Genomic DNA, 17,982 nt, shown 5'->3' with positions numbered 1-17,982 from the left:
AAAGGGAGGGTGGATGTTTAGTTCTCTTTTTAGGTCTATTTAGGTTGTTAAGCTGGCCATACATGCTAAGATTAGCTCGTCTTGCAAGGTCACCAAACAAACAAATCTTTCCCTGATATGCTTACCTTGGGTGGGCAATATCAAGCTAATTTGATTTACAGGTATGGGCACAGGATGCTTTCCCTGATCCGTCTGGAAAATCAGAACTGGCAGTAGACACCTAGCCAATTTTTGTCCAGACATCGACTGGGGAGACCCATCAAGGGGCCCCACAAATGGGCAGATAAGCTGTTGAATTGGTCTAAAGAAGCCTAATTTTACAGTTTCCAAACTATCCAATGAAGGTATGCCATGCAAAACATAATTATTTTTTAAAATATTTGTACTCTAAAGCTGCGCCAACACAAAGTTTTATACAATATTCGGTGAATGTATGGTGGATTGACAAGGCGACCGATATTTCTTCAGAGAAAGGCATATTATATTTCAGCTAATGAGAAAATAACAAGACATTAGAGAGTATAATATATTAAAGCCTTGTGAGAGCCACATGCAACAGAGCACAATGATAACAAGTCACTAGGGAATAAGCCACATGTCATGAGAGGTTTACAGTACTGCCTTCTGCTTTACATAACTAACTAATCCAATATAGTGGAACTTTTCCTGCATTAGAACTGGAACACATCCCTAAGTACAAAGGACACACTGGCATTAAATTGCTTAGAGCAGTCAGAGAAATAAACTACCTTGATCCAACAACTCATAGCGGCCAATGAACAAATATTACTTTAGGGGGATCAAATGTTAACCCAATACTCATAGTGAGATTTGCTAGTAAACAGGGTCAATAGTAAAAAAGGTATAGGATAAGAACCAGTTCTATTGTTCCCATGTGAACCTCTGGCCTTCATGAACCCTCAAGAAGCCTTTAAAGAAAGGTCTGAAGGAAAATAAAAGTGCTTTAAAACTAATTTGGAATTGAGATGCAATTTTTGAGTTTACAAACCATTTCAGCTAAGGTCACACAGACAACTAGACCTCACAGCATGGTCCTGTCTGACTAGTGACCATGGAAGACTTTAAAGTCTCAATGGAGACTTAAATTTACTTCAATTGTAATGTTGTTCTTCATTTTTTGGTATGTTAAAGGGGCAGTTCACTTTCTGTTTAAATTTTAGTACGTTACAGTATTATTCTTAGCAATATATCAATTGATCTTCGTATTTATTATAGTTTTTGAATTATTTGCCTTCCTCTTCTGACTCTTTTCAGCTTTCAAATAGGGGTCACTGACCCTGGCAGCCAAAAAACTATTGGTTTATCAAGCTACGATTTTACTGCTACTGCTACTGTTTGTTGCTTATCTTTCTAAATTGGACACTAGCAACCAGATCGCTGCTGAACTGGAGAGCTGTTGAACAAAAAGCTAAACAATTTAAAAACCATAAAAGATGATAAAAATGAAGACCAGTTGCAAACCGTCTCAGAATAGCGCTCTCTACATCATACTACAAAGTTGAACAACCCATTTAAAGAAAAATACACCCTGTAAATGAATACGTGTTATGTTCAAATTATTTGTATCCCTTGTCAGTAAGATTATATTATCAATAAAGTATATTTCAGGGAGTACTGCTATATTCATTACCTACTACTGAGGCATGTGGGGGTCAGAAAGGGTAGCTCCTATTTCCTATTTCCATGAAGAAGTGGGTGCTCAGTGCTTTATGGATAGCTAATAGTAATTAGCAACCCCTTAACTGAGGCCTTGAGATCTGCTGATTTTTCAGTAAGAATCCGGGACTGTAATGCAGAGCTGACAGGAATTGTAGCATGAATAAGACTGATCAGCAGGAGAGGGACATTAGGGACCGACCAAAGGTCAGGGCAGGCAGCACAGGAGATTACTCAGAGTTGGATCAGAGGTCAGAACAGGCAGCACCAGAGATTACACAGAGTTGGCTCAGAGGTCAGGGCAGGCAGCAGTCGCCTATTCCATGAGGATTTGCCAATAAGAACATGGTAAAGTCAGGAAATTCACAACAGACACCAAAGCATTCTGAAGTAGGTTTTAGTCTCCCACTCCCACTTTTGCTTATCTCAAAACCAAGACACAGTAGAAACACAGACCTGTTAACTTTCCTGGATTTTTTGGGGAGTAGCCCTGGATAAGGGATCCAAGACCTAGGTGTTTACTGTCCATTTAAAGAGGAAAAAATGGACATCTTAGTGTTTGTGAATGAATACCTTGCTGTCTCTGGCTGTTATTCAACTATATTCCCCAGAATGTAGTTAAAGTTCAACAACAACGTGATGACTGTAGATTGTAAATTCCTAATATAAATGTATTTTTATGGCACAGATTTCTTGCACTGGATCTTTAATTCCCAGTGAATTTCCATGTGTGGTGCTGCAGAGTGAGGTGGGAGACACAGCGGAGCTTTGTGCAGTTGTAAGAGGAAAAGCCCAGGCTGAATGGGAGCCAGCAGGGCACCTCTCTGTTATTGGGAGCCCTTCCTTCCCAGGCAAGTAAGCCCAGACACCCAGGCAGCTCCATGCTACTGTAGGGACAGATCAAATGGCCCGTGGGAGAGCAGCAGGAAGGATGAAGAGGATTATCATTATTAATGTTTGATGGGTTTATCCTAAAAAAGGACACGGTGTCCTTTCTGCTAACTAGTTCTAGGCAAGGGCAGGAATATAAATGCTTAAAGGGGCATTGTACCAGCCGGCTATGGATTTAGAAAATAAATGTTTGGCTTGGCTTCTTCTGCTGAGTAAACAGGGGTACTCCCATGTCTGAATGGGTCTTACGGCAACATTTATAGCTCTATAAAACCAACAGTTTAACAACTGATGGGCTCTACATATTAAGATTTCCAAGCAAGTTTTTTTTCTGTTTTGCTTCTGGCTAATGTGACATTTAAAGGGGACATATTGTGTAAATAACAAGAATGTGCCCCCGCATTATGCTCGTTTAACTATAAAAGTAATTTGCTTAAAACAGTTGTGTTTTGGGATTTATTGAAAGTTTCTCCAAAAACCCTACTAGTCCCGCCCATCTGTTCCAGTACCTGCTGCTTCCTTTCCCAGGCTCTGCAGGGGGGCCGGCGGCACTCAGCAAACGGCACTGTAGGATAGGAACCCATCAGCAGTTAGGCTGACCTGATAGGGGACTGAAGCCTGTCTCCGCTTATGTGACTGCAGGGTTGTGATTGGCTACCTCCCTCCTACTGTGCTTCTGGCAGGGACCGTTAAGACATGTCCTCCCCTCATTTAAAAAACACGGACAGGGACCTTAGCAGATCTATAGGCAGCTCCAAGAAGATAAAGATCATTTTAAGCCCACCACCAGCATCATATATTATTTATTATTGCCTACAAGATTGGGGGGATTTCACTTATACTATATGTCCCCTTTCACAAATATATAATATATAGATATATTTATATTAATAGATAGATATTTTCTCTAATTTCAACAAAGTTAACCTCAATTCATCAGACATATTTTTACTAAAAAGAGGCTCTTATAAGCAAATTGTGCCACATTTTCTCCTATCATCTGTGAAAATTTGCGATTTTCCCCATACAATTGGGAAGTAGGAAAAATTCTTAATGAAATAATATATGTGGGAAATTGGCATGGAGGGGATGCTGTAGGTAGAGAGATGCAAAAGTGTCTGCTCGATCTTAATAAAGGCAGTTCGCAGCCTGAACCTGGAGAAACTTCTCTTGGTGAAAATTCACTCTAGATTGGTGAAATTTCACTAATGCAAAGAGAATGTTCTTCAATGCGAAGGTAAACTTATTGTATTCATCTTTTAGTGAGAAAAACAACCATATTGTAACATCAATTTTTTTAGTCCCTCCTCCCCTGCCAGGATTTCAAGTGATGCAGAAAGAAAAGAACTGTTTTGTAGATGGATTTCAGCATATAAAAATGGTATTTATGCAAACTTTTTGAAGGAACAGATCCCAGCATAGGCCCCATTTGTCCTTACTAAAGCCAAGTCTAGCAGCAAGAAGTATGTGCTACATGTACAGTATTATAATTATGTGCAGGAGAAGGACTACATGTGAGGTCTAGGGTGTGATTGATTCTAATGTATAAACTGCTTATTACTTAGCCCACAATTCCCTGCGCATCACCCCTATATTGAGTGACTGTTGGCCCTTTTAGTATTACAGGAGCTACATAAGCTTTTAGTACAACCTTTGTAGAATGGGCACTGACCCAACTGTACTGGGATTATAGACTACTACAGTAATAGATACATTAATACTAATAGTACAGTAATAGTACAGAAATAGTACATGAACAGGCCCTGTAATAGATAAGCCTGGAAATACATGAAAACAAGATCAGAACAAGACCAGAATCAAATAAAGCGGCCGCGCTGGACATTTCTGATGGTAATAAGAGAACAAGTTCAAAGTCATACAGCAGCACCTGACGTAGATAAATAGGAGCACATCACAAAAGCTGCGCAAATGAAAAGAAAACCATGAATAAGCCTCGTTATAATGCAGACGCTCAGATGCATTTAGAATAGAGAGAGAGAGCTCTTTGCTGGGTCTTTGAAGCATCAGCTGCCTTTGATGGCTGACTATTGTACAGGTGCTGAGGAACCAACATATAAATGGTTTCTATGGAGTCTCTCATGAACTTCTGTGACTTCTGTTTATATCTCAGCAGCAGCAGCGATGGTCTCTGCACAAGCAAATACTGCCAGGACTAATAACTAGGCCACCACCACATAGAGGTCTTCCTGTTAGTTGGGCCCTATAAACATTTTTGCAAGTGCCTCTGGGAAGAGGGAGGAAAGAGATTTTAAAATCCCTATAACATTTACAAAAAGGATCCATCGAACAAAAGCCTCTTCCTGTGGTGCATATTGGAGTTTGAGCTCCCATACTGATCTTACAGTGTTTTCCAGACTGGGAGGGTTCCTTGTGCTTGCAATGCTGGTAAAGACCCATACATCATTTATACATCATTGTAGCTACTATTGCCGTCTATACTTTTACATAGACCCTATCAATCTTGTCATTCTGGTTATGAAGAATGCAAATTCTAAGCCTGAGAGTCTGTAACCGAAGCTGTTTAGGGGTTCATTGAGGCTGCCTAAACATTATTTTGTTCAACTTATTAGAAGTTCAGAGTTTAGGAAGTAAATAATAAATGATGTGCAAAATGTTCCACAGTATAGCTAGGACTGCCATCTTTCTTCAATCTTTTTACAGGCCAGAGCAGGGGCGGGTCCACGAGGGGGCGGGTCCATGACATCACCGGTGGAGTTGGGACATGACTAGGAGTAAGCATGACTTTGGTGGGCCCCATATAAGGGGGAATAGTGAGCACGGCAGGCTAGAATGGGAGATGGGAAAGGGGATAGGAGGGCGGATCAAAGGCAAGCCGGGGGCAGAGGGCAAGTTATTACAGATTTACTGGCAGCTACATTGCTGGGAAGTTTGTAGTAACGGCCCTGACTGGTGTTTTACCAGCTAGGCCAGTGAGATACCAGCCAGCAACCGTAAGTATAGCACTGTATAAACTAGCAGTACCCTATTAACCTGCCTGAATGTTTTTGGAGTGTAAGAGAAAGCCAGAGAACCCGGAGGAAACCCAAGTAGACATGGGCAGAACATACAAACACCTTGAAGATATTGCCCTGGTAATATACGTGTATGTACAGTTGTCAGTACTTGTTAACAAAGGCATGGCGCGACTGATTCCTGTTAATAAGTTCACATTAATTCTATCCAAATTCATGACCAAATGGAATCATTATTAAAAAAATAATGCAAACATAAAAATGTGCTTTAGGGTTTGTTTGTACGTTGCATTTAATATACACATTTAATTGCATTTAATATACACAGATGTGCCTACAATCAGCTTACACCGGGTACAAACTGTGACCATCAGACACCCTGGGCGAGACAGGATTTAGCATAAAACGCTTAATGCCGTGCAGGTGAACAAGCCGAAGGCTTAGGGGAATCTTAGCGGCGAACTTGTCTGACATTAGGGAAACCAGAGTGCCTGGTTCTAGAACCGATGACAAGACAAAGTCAAACGCTGACACAGAAAGACAGGATTGCTGCATCAGCCGCAGCCCAACGCAAGCGGGTCACATTAAAGAGAAGATTACAGCGGGATTAACATTTGGATATAGAGCCAATTGCCCCTGGCAGAGATATGAACAGCAGGAAAGCTGTGTGATACCATCCATAGGGGCCAGGACACATAGCCATTTTCTTTTTCTATTGCTCACTTAAATGGAAGAGACTCTAACCAATGCCGCCCCATGTCTCTGATGCAGACACTTCTGGTTCATGAAGTTGATACCCTAGGTGAAAAGTGGAAAAAGGAATTGTGTTTTTCCCTACATGCATGTATAAAAGTCCAACTTTCTTGGCACAATGATTATAAATGGGGTACTGGGCAGAAACATTGCCAATGTTATTTTTATGGGTAATAAACACAGGACCTTGTGGTCTTGTACCTTATTATTACTCTGCAATGTCAGGTTGAATAGAGAAATTGGAATTATCACCTCCATAAAGCAATCAGAGTTAGAAGGCTTCCATTGTGATCAAAGTACCCAGCTGTCCTTAGGATTCAATAATTTGGGTACTGCAGTGCTTAGCTGTTTAATTGGTAAGTTTAGAGCAAAGTTTACTACAGGTGTACTCACCCACAACAACCAAGGGAAAGGTAGCAGTTACTGGCTACCTTTGTCTTATAGAAAAGTGGTGTCAGTATGGTTCTGATAATCTTTGATTAACCTTTGTAGCCACATCTACCATTCTAAACTGTCTACAAGTAGGTATAGTAGGGAGAGATGGTGCCTATAGTAGCAGTGGGGGGATAATAGCCCCTGGGAAGGGACTGGGGCTGTGGGATAGCAGGTATAGTAGGGAGAGATGGTGCCTATAGTAGCAGTGGGGGGATAATAGCCTCTGGGAAGGGACTGGGGCTGTGGGATAGCAGGTATAGTAGGGAGAGATGGTGCCTATAGTAGCAGTGGGGGCATAATAGCCTCTGGGAAGGGACTGTGGCTGTGGGATAGCAGGTATAGTAGGGAGAGATGGTGCCTATAGTAGCAGTGGGATAATAGCCTCTGGGAAGGGACTGGGGCTGTGGGATAGCAGGTATAGTAGGGAGAGATGGTGCCTATAGTAGCAGTGGGATAATAGCCTCTGGGAAGGGACTGGGGCTGTGGGATAGCAGGTATAGTAGGGAGAGATGGTGCCTATAGTAGCAGTGGGGGGATAATAGCCTCTGGGAAGGGACTGGGGCTGTGGGATAGCAGGTATAGTAGGGAGAGATGGTGCCTATAGTAGCAGTGGGGGCATAATAGCCTCTGGGAAGGGACTGTGGCTGTGGGATAGCAGGTATAGTAGGGAGAGATGGTGCCTATAGTAGCAGTGGGGGGATAATAGCCTCTGGGAAGGGACTGGGGCTGTGGGATAGCAGGTATATTAGGGAGAGATGGTGCCTATAGTAGCAGTGGGATAATAGCCTCTGGGAAGGGACTGGGGCTGTGGGATAGCAGGTATAGTAGGGAGAGATGGTGCCTATAGTAGCAGTGGGGGGATAATAGCCTCTGGGAAGGGACTGGGGCTGTGGGATAGCAGGTATAGTAGGGAGAGATGGTGCCTATAGTAGCAGTGGGGGGATAATAGCCTCTGGGAAGGGACTGTGGCTGTGGGATAGCAGGTATAGTAGGGAGAGATGGTGCCTATAGTAGCAGTGGGGGGATAATAGCCTCTGGGAAGGGACTGGGGCTGTGGGATAGCAGGTATAGTAGGGAGAGATGGTGCCTATAGTAGCAGTGGGGGGATAATAGCCTCTGGGAAGGGACTGGGGCTGTGGGATAGCAGGTATAGTAGGGAGAGATGGTGCCTATAGTAGCAGTGGGGGGATAATAGCCTCTGGGAAGGGACTGGGGCTGTGGGATAGCAGGTATAGTAGGGAGAGATGGTGCCTATAGTAGCAGTGGGGGGATAATAGCCTCTGGGAAGGGACTGTGGCTGTGGGATAGCAGGTATAGTAGAGAGAGATGGTGCCTATAGTAGCAGTGGGGGGATAATAGCCTCTGGGAAGGGACAGTGGCTGTGGGATAGCAGGTATAGTAGGGAGAGATGGTGCCTATAGTAGCAGTGGGGGGATAATAGCCTCTGGGAAGGGACTGGGGCTGTGGGATAGCAGGTATAGTAGGGAGAGATGGTGCCTATAGTAGCAGTGGGGGGATAATAGCCTCTGGGAAGGGACTGGGGCTGTGGGATAGCAGGTATAGTAGGGAGAGATGGTGCCTATAGTAGCAGTGGGGGGATAATAGCCTCTGGGAAGGGACTGGGGCTGTGGGATAGCAGGTATAGTAGGGAGAGATGGTGCCTATAGCATGTCTATAGAATGGTAAATATTCTATACTCTTTGTTATGCCATTCCCTTTAAGGCCAGCTTTTCTGTCAGGATCTTCAATAAACACAAGTCAGTTCACAGATGAACAGTGTTTATAAGATCATTTCCGTGCGTTGGTGTTATTAAGGGGTAAGCCTGCAAGAGTTTTCCCCTGACATGATAAGAGCATATTACAGAAAAATAATGAAGAGGGATTTATAGCAGATGCAGAAAACTAGGTGACTGGGGAGTAGGGACACGCTAATCTCTTTAGCTACATTGTGGCACAAGGGGACACAGGATTTAAAGGCAGATCATGAAACATTGACAAAATATTCCAGGAATTACTGTTTGTACTGGGTCACGGTGTCTCACAGACAGACAGAATGCTCTGAATCTCTGCCATAACATGAGGGAGATTGGCTCTCCCTGTACAATCGCTACATTCATGCTCTTACTGACAGACTGAGCCCAGCACAGAGCTCACATTTTGTATTATTTGCAATAATATTCATGCATTGAATCCGCCCCAGCACATCTGCTCACGCACAAGCCAAAAACACTTTTTGTTGTAAATCACTTACTTGGAGAAAAGGACTTTAATTACCCAAAATAGTTTAGGAATTTTGCTTAGTGGTCAGACAAGGTTTGCTTCCATTTACTTGGATCGGGGTGTGCAGAAACCTGGCACTAATAACCATAGGCGTCGGAACCAGGGGGGTTGTGGTCCCTCTCCTGCCCCCCCAACTAAAAACATATTCTGCTGCCCACGCTACTAACACTGTTGTACAGTGGCCATTAGAGATGTTCTACTCTTGGTTTTATGCATATTTTTAATCTCAATGTTCTTTGACTTTCAAATCAATTGCTACGTCATCACCCAATGCATTTTGGCTCAGTTACTAAAGGGAAAAAGTGCAAAAGAAATCAGCACATCCCACAATGCATATTTTTTTCCCAGAATTCCAGGAAAAGTGCACCTGCTGAAAGTCAGTACAAAATTTAGTATGTACCATAATGTGCAAGCCCCGCAAGAACATGAGGGCAAAACTTGCTGCCATTTGTATGTATTGCATAAGGAAGTTAGCCCCACACAGGAATTTCTAATAAACTGTAATCAGTTCCTTCAAAAAGTATGAATAAATACATACCGTTTTTATATACAGGTATGGGACCCGTTATCCAGAATGCTCGGGACCAAGGGTATTGCGAATAAGGGGTCTTTCCATAATTTGGATCTCCATACCTTAAGTCTACTAAAAAAACAATAAAACATTAATTAAACCCGATAGGATTGTTCTGCCCCCAATAAGGGGTAATTATATCTTAGTTGGGATTAAGTACAGGTACTGTTTTATTATTACAGAGAAAAGGGAATCATTTAACCATGAAATAAACCCAATAGGACTGTTCTGCCCCCAATAAGGGTTAAATAAATCTTAGTTGGCATCAAATAAAATGTTTTATTACTACAGAGAGAAAGGAAATCAATTTTAAAAATCTGATTTATTTCATTAAAATGGAGTCTATGGGAGAAAGGCATTCTGCAATTTGGAGCTTTCTGGATAATTGGTTTCCGGATAACAGATCCCATACCTGTACTGAAACAGTTCTTCTCTTTCTGAGTCATTTGAAATCCTGGCAGGGGAGGAGGGACTTAAACATTGATGTTACAAATTGTAAGAACTTCTCCACAGCTTACAGACAGCCTGCAGGAACTACATAACACACAATGCATTGCACTGTGATGTTCCTTTCCTTATTGATATCACGTGTGCAAGGAATTGTGGGACTGAACTTAGAGCCGCAGGGCTGCAAGGTAGAAGTACTAGCCAGCAGGCTAGAATGTGGGTTTGATGCCCGGCTGAGCAAACAGAGATGCTGCTGAGCAAGTAGAAATAGGAAATAAGATATGAAAGAGAATAGTATACACATTAATAAATTAAAGTGGCAATCTTACCTGGAAGACCAAGTCTCACCCAATAGCTACACTGTTGCCTCAGCTTCAGCTACACAGTGGTTGGCACAGGATATGGTGCTTAAAGGGTTACACACGATAAATGTAAACAAGGCACCTGGGCCAGATGGAATACACCCTCGGGTACTGAGAGAGCTAGGGGCAGAATTGCAGGGGCCCTTGTTTCTGATATTCTCAGACTCACGTTCATCAGGTATGGTACCTAGGGATTGGAAGAAGGCGAATGTCATTCCTATATTTAAAAGGGAGTAAGATCTCAGCCTGGCAATTATAGGCCTGTAAGTTTGACATCCGTGGTGGGCAAGTTATTTGAAGGCTTGTTAAGGGATCACATTCAAAATTATGTAGTGGAGAATGGCATTATGAGCAGTAATCAGCATGGCTTTATGAAGGACAGGTCATGTCAGACCAATTTAATTGCTTTTTATGATGAGGTAAGTAAGAAGTTGGACAGTGGGGATGCAGTAGATATCATCTATTTGGATTTTGCCAAAGCATTTGATACCGTTCCCCACAAACGACTGCTTTCTAAGCTAAGGTCTATTGGTCTTAGTGAAGTCGTTTGCACATGGATAGAAAACTGGCTACAGGATCGGGTACAGAGGGTGGTTGTTAATGGCACATTCTCTACTTGGAATAAGGTCCTCAGTGGGGTCCCTCAGGGTTCTGTACTGGGTCCACTTTTGTTTAATTTGTTCATAAATGACTTGGGGGAGGGTATTATGAGTAATGTATCAGTGTTTGCAGATGACACAAAACTCTGCAGACCAGTCAATTCTATTCAGGATGTGACATCCCTGCAGCAGGATCTTGACCAACTGGCAATCTGGGCAGCTAAGTGGCAGATGAGATTTAATGTGGATAAATGTAAGGTCATGCACCTGGGATGTAAAAATATGCAAGCCCCGTATACCCTTAATGGGACTGCACTAGGCAAATCCATAATGGAGAAGGACCTTGGAGTCCTTGTAGATAATAAACTTGGCTGTAGCAAGCAATGCCAGGCAGCAGCTGCAAGGGCAAACAAGGTTTTGAGCTGTATTAAAAGGGGTATAGATTCACGGGAGGAGGGGGTTATTCTTCCCCTTTACAGAGCGCTGGTAAGGCCCCATCTAGAATATGCTGTTCAGTTTTGGTCTCCAGTGCTCAAACGGGACATTATTGAGTTAGAGAGGGTCCAGAGAAGGGCAACTAAGCTGGTAAAGGGTATGGAAAGTCTCAGTTATGGGGAAAGGCTGGCCAAGTTGGGTCTGTTTACACTGGAGAAGAGACGCTTAAGAGGTGACATGATAACTGTGTATAAATATATAAAGGGATCATATAATAACCTTTCTAATGTTTTATTTACCAGTAGGTCCTTCCAACGGACACGAGGGCACCCACTCCGTTTAGAAGAAGGGAGGTTCCATTTAAACATTCGGAAAGGATTTTTTTACAGTGAGAGCTGTGAAGTTGTGGAATTCCCTCCCCGAATCAGTCGTGCTGGCTGATACATTATATAGCTTTAAGAAGGGGCTGGATGGATTCTTAGCAAGTGAGGGAATACAGGGGTATGGGAGATAGCTCTCAGTACAAGTGAGGGAATACAGGGGTAGGGGAGATAGCTCTCAGTACAAGTGAGGGAATACAGGGTTATGGGAGATAGCTCTCAGTACAAGTGAGGGAATACAGGGGTATGGGAGATAGCTCTCAGTACAAGTGAGGGAATACAGGGTTATGGGAGATAGCTCTCAGTACAAGTGAGGGAATACAGGGGTATGGGAGATAGCTCTCAGTACAAGTGAGGGAATACAGGGTTATGGGAGATAGCTCTCAGTACAAGTGAGGGAATACAGGGGTATGGGAGATAGCTCTCAGTACAAGTGAGGGAATACAGGGTTATGGGAGATAGCTCTCAGTACAAGTGAGGGAATACAGGGGTATGGGAGATAGCTCTCAGTACAAGTGAGGGAATACAGGGGTATGGGAGATAGCTCTCAGTACAAGTGAGGGAATACAGGGGTAGGGGAGATAGCTCTCAGTACAAGTGAGGGAATACAGGGGTATGGGAGATAGTTCTCAGTACAAGTGAGGGAATACAGGGGTAGGGGGGATAGCTCTCAGTACAAGTGAGGGAATACAGGGGTAGGGGAGATAGCTCTCAGTACAAGTGAGGGAATACAGGGGTATGGGAGATAGCTCTCAGTACAAGTGAGGGAATACAGGGGTAGGGGGGATAGCTCTCAGTACAAGTGAGGGAATACAGGGGTAGGGGGGATAGCTCTCAGTACAAGTGAGGGAATACAGGGTTATGGGAGATAGCTCTCAGTACAAGTGAGGGAATACAGGGGTAGGGGAGATAGCTCTCAGTACAAGTGAGGGAATACAGGGGTAGGGGAGATAGCTCTCAGTACAAGTGAGGGAATACAGGGGTAGGGGAGATAGCTCTCAGTACAAGTGAGGGAATACAGGGGTAGGGGGGATAGCTCTCAGTACAAGTGAGGGAATACAGGGGTAGGGGAGATAGCTCTCAGTACAAGTGAGGGAATACAGGGGTATGGGAGATAGCTCTCAGTACAAGTGAGGGAATACAGGGGTAGGGGGGATAGCTCTCAGTACAAGTGAGGGAATACAGGGTTATGGGAGATAGCTCTTAGTACAAGTTGATCCAGGGACTGGTCCGATTGCCATCTTGGAGTCAGGAAGGATTTTTTTCCCCTCTGCGGCAAATTAGAGAGGCTTCAGATGGGGTTTTTGCCTTCCTCTGGATCAACTAGCAGTTAGGCAGGTTATATATAGGCATTATGGTTGAACTTGATGGACGTATGTCTTTTTTCAACCCAACTTACTATGTTACTATGTAAGACCCTGGCCCTGTTATATCTTACAGATCTCATACCTTTTACAATTTTTAGCACTATCCTGTACTTGAAAAATAGTGATGGCTGTTTCCCCCATAGCCGCTTATATTCTTACCATAAGAAATTGATTTCCCACTTTTCCTAACCAAACCTACACACTAGCAATGAAACAGGTGTAGGACAGTGGGTAATATTGGGGCTTGCCAATAACTGGCTGGAGGGCCCCAGTTTCTATACAGATGGAAAAGGATTAGTCTAATATCTTTACACTAGTCAGTGTCAGAGGTTAAAGGCCCCAATGGCTGGCAGATAAGCTAATGTTTGGAAGGGGCACACCAACTACTTTAGAACCTGTTGAAGCTCAGGGACTCCAACACCAGCCCCATGTAGTCAAACAGATACATCATTTAGATTCTAGAATATCAGACGGACTTACCTGGGTATACAGCACAGAAGAGAGAAGTGAAAGGAGTTGAAGTGGGCAGGGCAGCCAGGGAGACAGACTAAGCTCCTTTGTACTGTAATAGGATCATGGCTAACCTGCCAATAGATCTGAATGTGGCCTGACTGAGAAGGGAAAATAGCCCAACACTAAGGGGAGTATTTATTAACATATGGGTGATGTTGCCCATAGCAAACGATCAGCAATTAGATTTGTACAAGTTAAAAAACAAATGCAAAGATCTGATTGGTTGCTATGGGCAACATCACTGGTGATGATTGTCTCCAATGTTAATTATACGCCCCTATATAACAGTGGCACTGAAATCTGTTGGGTTTCTGAGAGTTGTAGTTCACAAGCTGAAGGTTCACAAGATGGACAACCTGCCAATGTGAAAATTGCCTATACACTTGCATATATTACTAAGAGTAATATTCTGCACTAGTGCAGTTACCCATAGCAACCTTTATATTTTGGTCACTGCACAAGTTATAGGTTTGATTGGTTGCTATGATTGAATGGTTACTTGCTTACTTGAATGGGTAACCTTACTGGTTCAATGTAGCGACAATGTTTGTAAATGAGCCCCAAAATATCTATTTGTAACCATATAATATACATCTTTGCCTATTAGTTCCCTAGATAAGATGCATCGTTTATTAGGATTTATGAAACAGAATGGCAGTCAGTCAACCCTTTTAGTCTTCAAATTTCACAAATTACAGTATGTTCTTCTTGTTGTTGAGAATATTTAAAGTGCTGCCCTGCATTCTATTTTGATCTGCCTTCTTCTCCGTGCCTCAGGCACTGCACATGCTCAGTAATTCTGTATTGTTCTTTGTGATTACTGCGTTTACAGACTTTGCCAGAAACCTCTCAGTGATTATAATGGCCATCTATAGAGCCCATGACAGTGTTTCTCTTCACTGAAAACTGCACCTAGAAGTTTTAGGAGTTTTAAAGTTGGTCAAATGGAACTGTGTATTAACGTGAGCAAATATATTGTTTTTAACCCACTGATTCCTGCAGTAGTTGTTTAGTTTTTTTGTGCTTGTCATTTGGCATAAACATTTTTCTTTCAACTGTATGTTCTGTGGAGAAGTTGTTACAATTTGCAACATCAATGTTTTAGTCCCTCCTCCCCTGCAATTGATTTCAAATGATTCAGAAAGAGAACTGTTTTGCAGCTGGATTTCAGCATATATAAATGGTATTTATTCATATTTTTTAAAGGAATAGATTAGAGTGATAGGTATATTAGGGGTTTATTTGTTGTGTGGGGCTCTTTAACAAAGGGATGATCTGGCAACCCTGTCCATGTACAACCAAACAGACTCAAAGATTCTGTCTGGGACAGGGGACAGAGAGGGTGACTGCATTGCTTGTCACTAACCAGCTTGCTTGTTCCCATGCTCTCTGCGGCTCTATTCACTTTCTCCCTATCCATTCCTTTGTGCATGGAAACCACGTAATCTGCCTTAGTAACTTCTGAGCTCAGCTGGAAATTTGTACCAAACAGGGCAGAGGCAGACAACACTTTGTGTAGGAATAACATATATTTGATATACTTATAATCCTGAATCATACAGCCCTGATTTAATACACAATGAGATAAAATGATTATAAGAAGATGTAGTATCAAGCCAACATTATATGCAGGGAACCCTTTGGTCACAGCTATAAGTTAGTATCATCCACATGTAGGCAAGGCAGTTATCAGGCAGGGAATTAGAGAGGCACCAAATCCCAGGATTCAGCTTTGCCTGAATCCCAACATTTTAATGTTCAGCCATATGTTGCCGATTTTTTAATTTTTACCAGTGGGTTTTAAAAGGATCGATCACCTTTGTTCAGACACTGTACATACGGTGGTGTATTTTGTCATGTTACGTAACATTTGCATCAATAAATCCATTTTTTACATAAAGACTGTACTGTCCCACACTGTATCCCATAACGGAATCTGATGACTTAGTGATACTATACTGTCCCACACTAAAACACTGAATGATTTAGTCTTTTCAAATATGAATTTTGGACATTATAATCTTGCTACCAATAAGAAGTCAGTCAGATTGAAAGATGAGCTGAATAGCCCCAGTTGACAGTGAAGCTAATCCAAGCTGGATCACTGTGTTACTGATATTAAGGGCTTTGAGTCTCTTTCCTTGTCGCTAATGGGCTCTTCGTGTTTAGGCGTTTTTGTGTTGCGCTAGGGTTGCATTAGTATTCTTGCTCTGCCCTGTTGCCATAATTTCATTAAATGAAACAGTGTAAAGCAGCTCCCTTCAATTTTCAAAGACACAAATTGTAGGCTAAGCACTATGGCACACACAGGGTTTCATCTTACCTGAGCTTAGTGACCCACTCACATTATACTGTATATATAGAATATAAATGTCACAGTATAACCTGAGCTTAGGGACCCACTCACTATATACTGTATATATAGAATATAAATGTCACAGTATAACCTGAGCTTAGGGACCCACTCACTATATACTGTATATATACAATATAAATGTCACAGTATAACCTGAGCTTAGGGGCCCACTCACTATATACTGTATATATACAATATAAATGTCACAGTATAACCTGAGCTTAGGGACCCACTCACTATATACTGTATATATACAATATAAATGTCACAGTATAACCTGAGCTTAGGGGCCCACTCACTATATACTGTATATATACAATATAAATGTCACAGTATAACCTGAGCTTAGGGACCCACTCACTATATACTGTATATATACAATATAAATGTCACAGTATAACCTGAGCTTAGGGACCCACTCACTATATACTGTATATATACAATATAAATGTCACAGTATAACCTGAGCTTAGGGACCCACTCACTATATTAGTCAAAGATAACACAAGTAAACACAAAATGCAGTTTTTAAATGAGGGTTTTTATTATTTAGGGAGAAAAAAAATCCAAACCTACATGGCCATGTGTGAAAAAGTAATTGCCCCCTGAACCTAATAACTGGTTGGGCCACCCTTAGCAGCAATAACTGCAATCAAGCGTTTGCAATAACTTGCAACGAGTCTTTTACAGCGCTCTGGAGGAATTTTGGCCCACTCATCTTTGCAGAATTGTTGTAATTCAGCTTTATTTGAGGGTTTTCTAGCATGAACCACCTTTTTAAGGTCATGCCACAACATCTCAATAGGATTCAGGTCAGGACTTTGACTAGGCCACTCCAAAGTCTTCATTTTGTTTTTCTTCAGCCATTCAGAGGTGGATTTGCTGGTTTGTTTTGGGTCATTGTCCTGCTGCAGCACCCAAGATCGCTTCAGCTTGAGTTGACGAACAGATGGCCGGACATTCTCCTTCAGGATTTTTTGGTAGACAGTAGAATTCATGGTTCCATCTATCACAGCAAGCCTTCCAGGGCCTGAAGCAGCAAAACAACCCCAGATCATCACACTACCGCCACCATATTTTACTGGTGGTATGATGTTCTTTTTCTGAAATGCTGTGTTACTTTTACGCCAGATGTAACGGGACACGCACCTTCCAAAAAGTTCAACTTTTGTCTCGTCTGTCCACAAGATATTGATCTTGGCAATCATTGAGATGTTTTTTAGCAAAATTGAGACGAGCCATAATGTTCTTTTTGCTTAAAAGTGGTTTGCGCCTTGGAAATCTGCCATGCAGGCCGTTTTTGCCCAGTCTCTTTCTTATGGTGGAGTCGTGAACACTGACCTTAATTGAGGCAAGTGAGGCCTGCAGTTCTTTAGATCTTGTCCTGGGGTCTTTTGGGGCCTCTCGGATGAGTTGTCTCTGCGCTCTTGGGGTAATTTTGGTCGGCCGGCCACTCCTGGGAAGGTTCACCACTGTTCCATGTTTTTGCCATTTGTGGATAATGGCTCTCACTGTGGTTCGCTGGAGTCCCAAAGCTTTAGAAATGGCTTTATAACCTTTACCAGACTGATAGATCTCAATGACTTTTGTTCTCATTTGTTCCTGAATTTCTTTGGATCTTGGCATGATGTCTAGCTTTTGAGGTGCTTTTGGGCTACTTCTCTGTGTCAGGTAGCTCCTATTTAAGTGATTTCTTGATTGAAACAGGTGTGGCAGTAATCAGGCCGGGGGGTGACTACAGAAATTGATATTGAAATTGAAAATTGAAATTGATAAACCACAGTTAAGTTATTTTTTAACAAGGGGGGCAATCACTTTTTCACACAGGGCCATGTAGATTTGGAGTTTTTTTTCTCCCTTAATAACGTAAACCTTCATTTAAAACTGCATTTTGTGTTCAATTATGTTTTCTTTGACTAATAG

General features: G+C 42.3%; 1 protein-coding gene across 1 annotated transcript in view; it reads left to right on the top strand.

Annotated features, from left to right (window-relative positions):
* nim1k (NIM1 serine/threonine protein kinase) overlaps positions 1-17,982 on the top strand; it is a 39,951-nt gene that overhangs the window by 12,460 nt on the left and 9,509 nt on the right. The window lies entirely within an intron of this gene.

This window comes from Xenopus tropicalis, chromosome 1, assembly GCF_000004195.4.
Source record: "Xenopus tropicalis strain Nigerian chromosome 1, UCB_Xtro_10.0, whole genome shotgun sequence".
Lineage (NCBI taxonomy): Eukaryota > Metazoa > Chordata > Amphibia > Anura > Pipidae > Xenopus > Xenopus tropicalis.
This window is presented reverse-complemented; position numbering and strand designations above follow the sequence as displayed.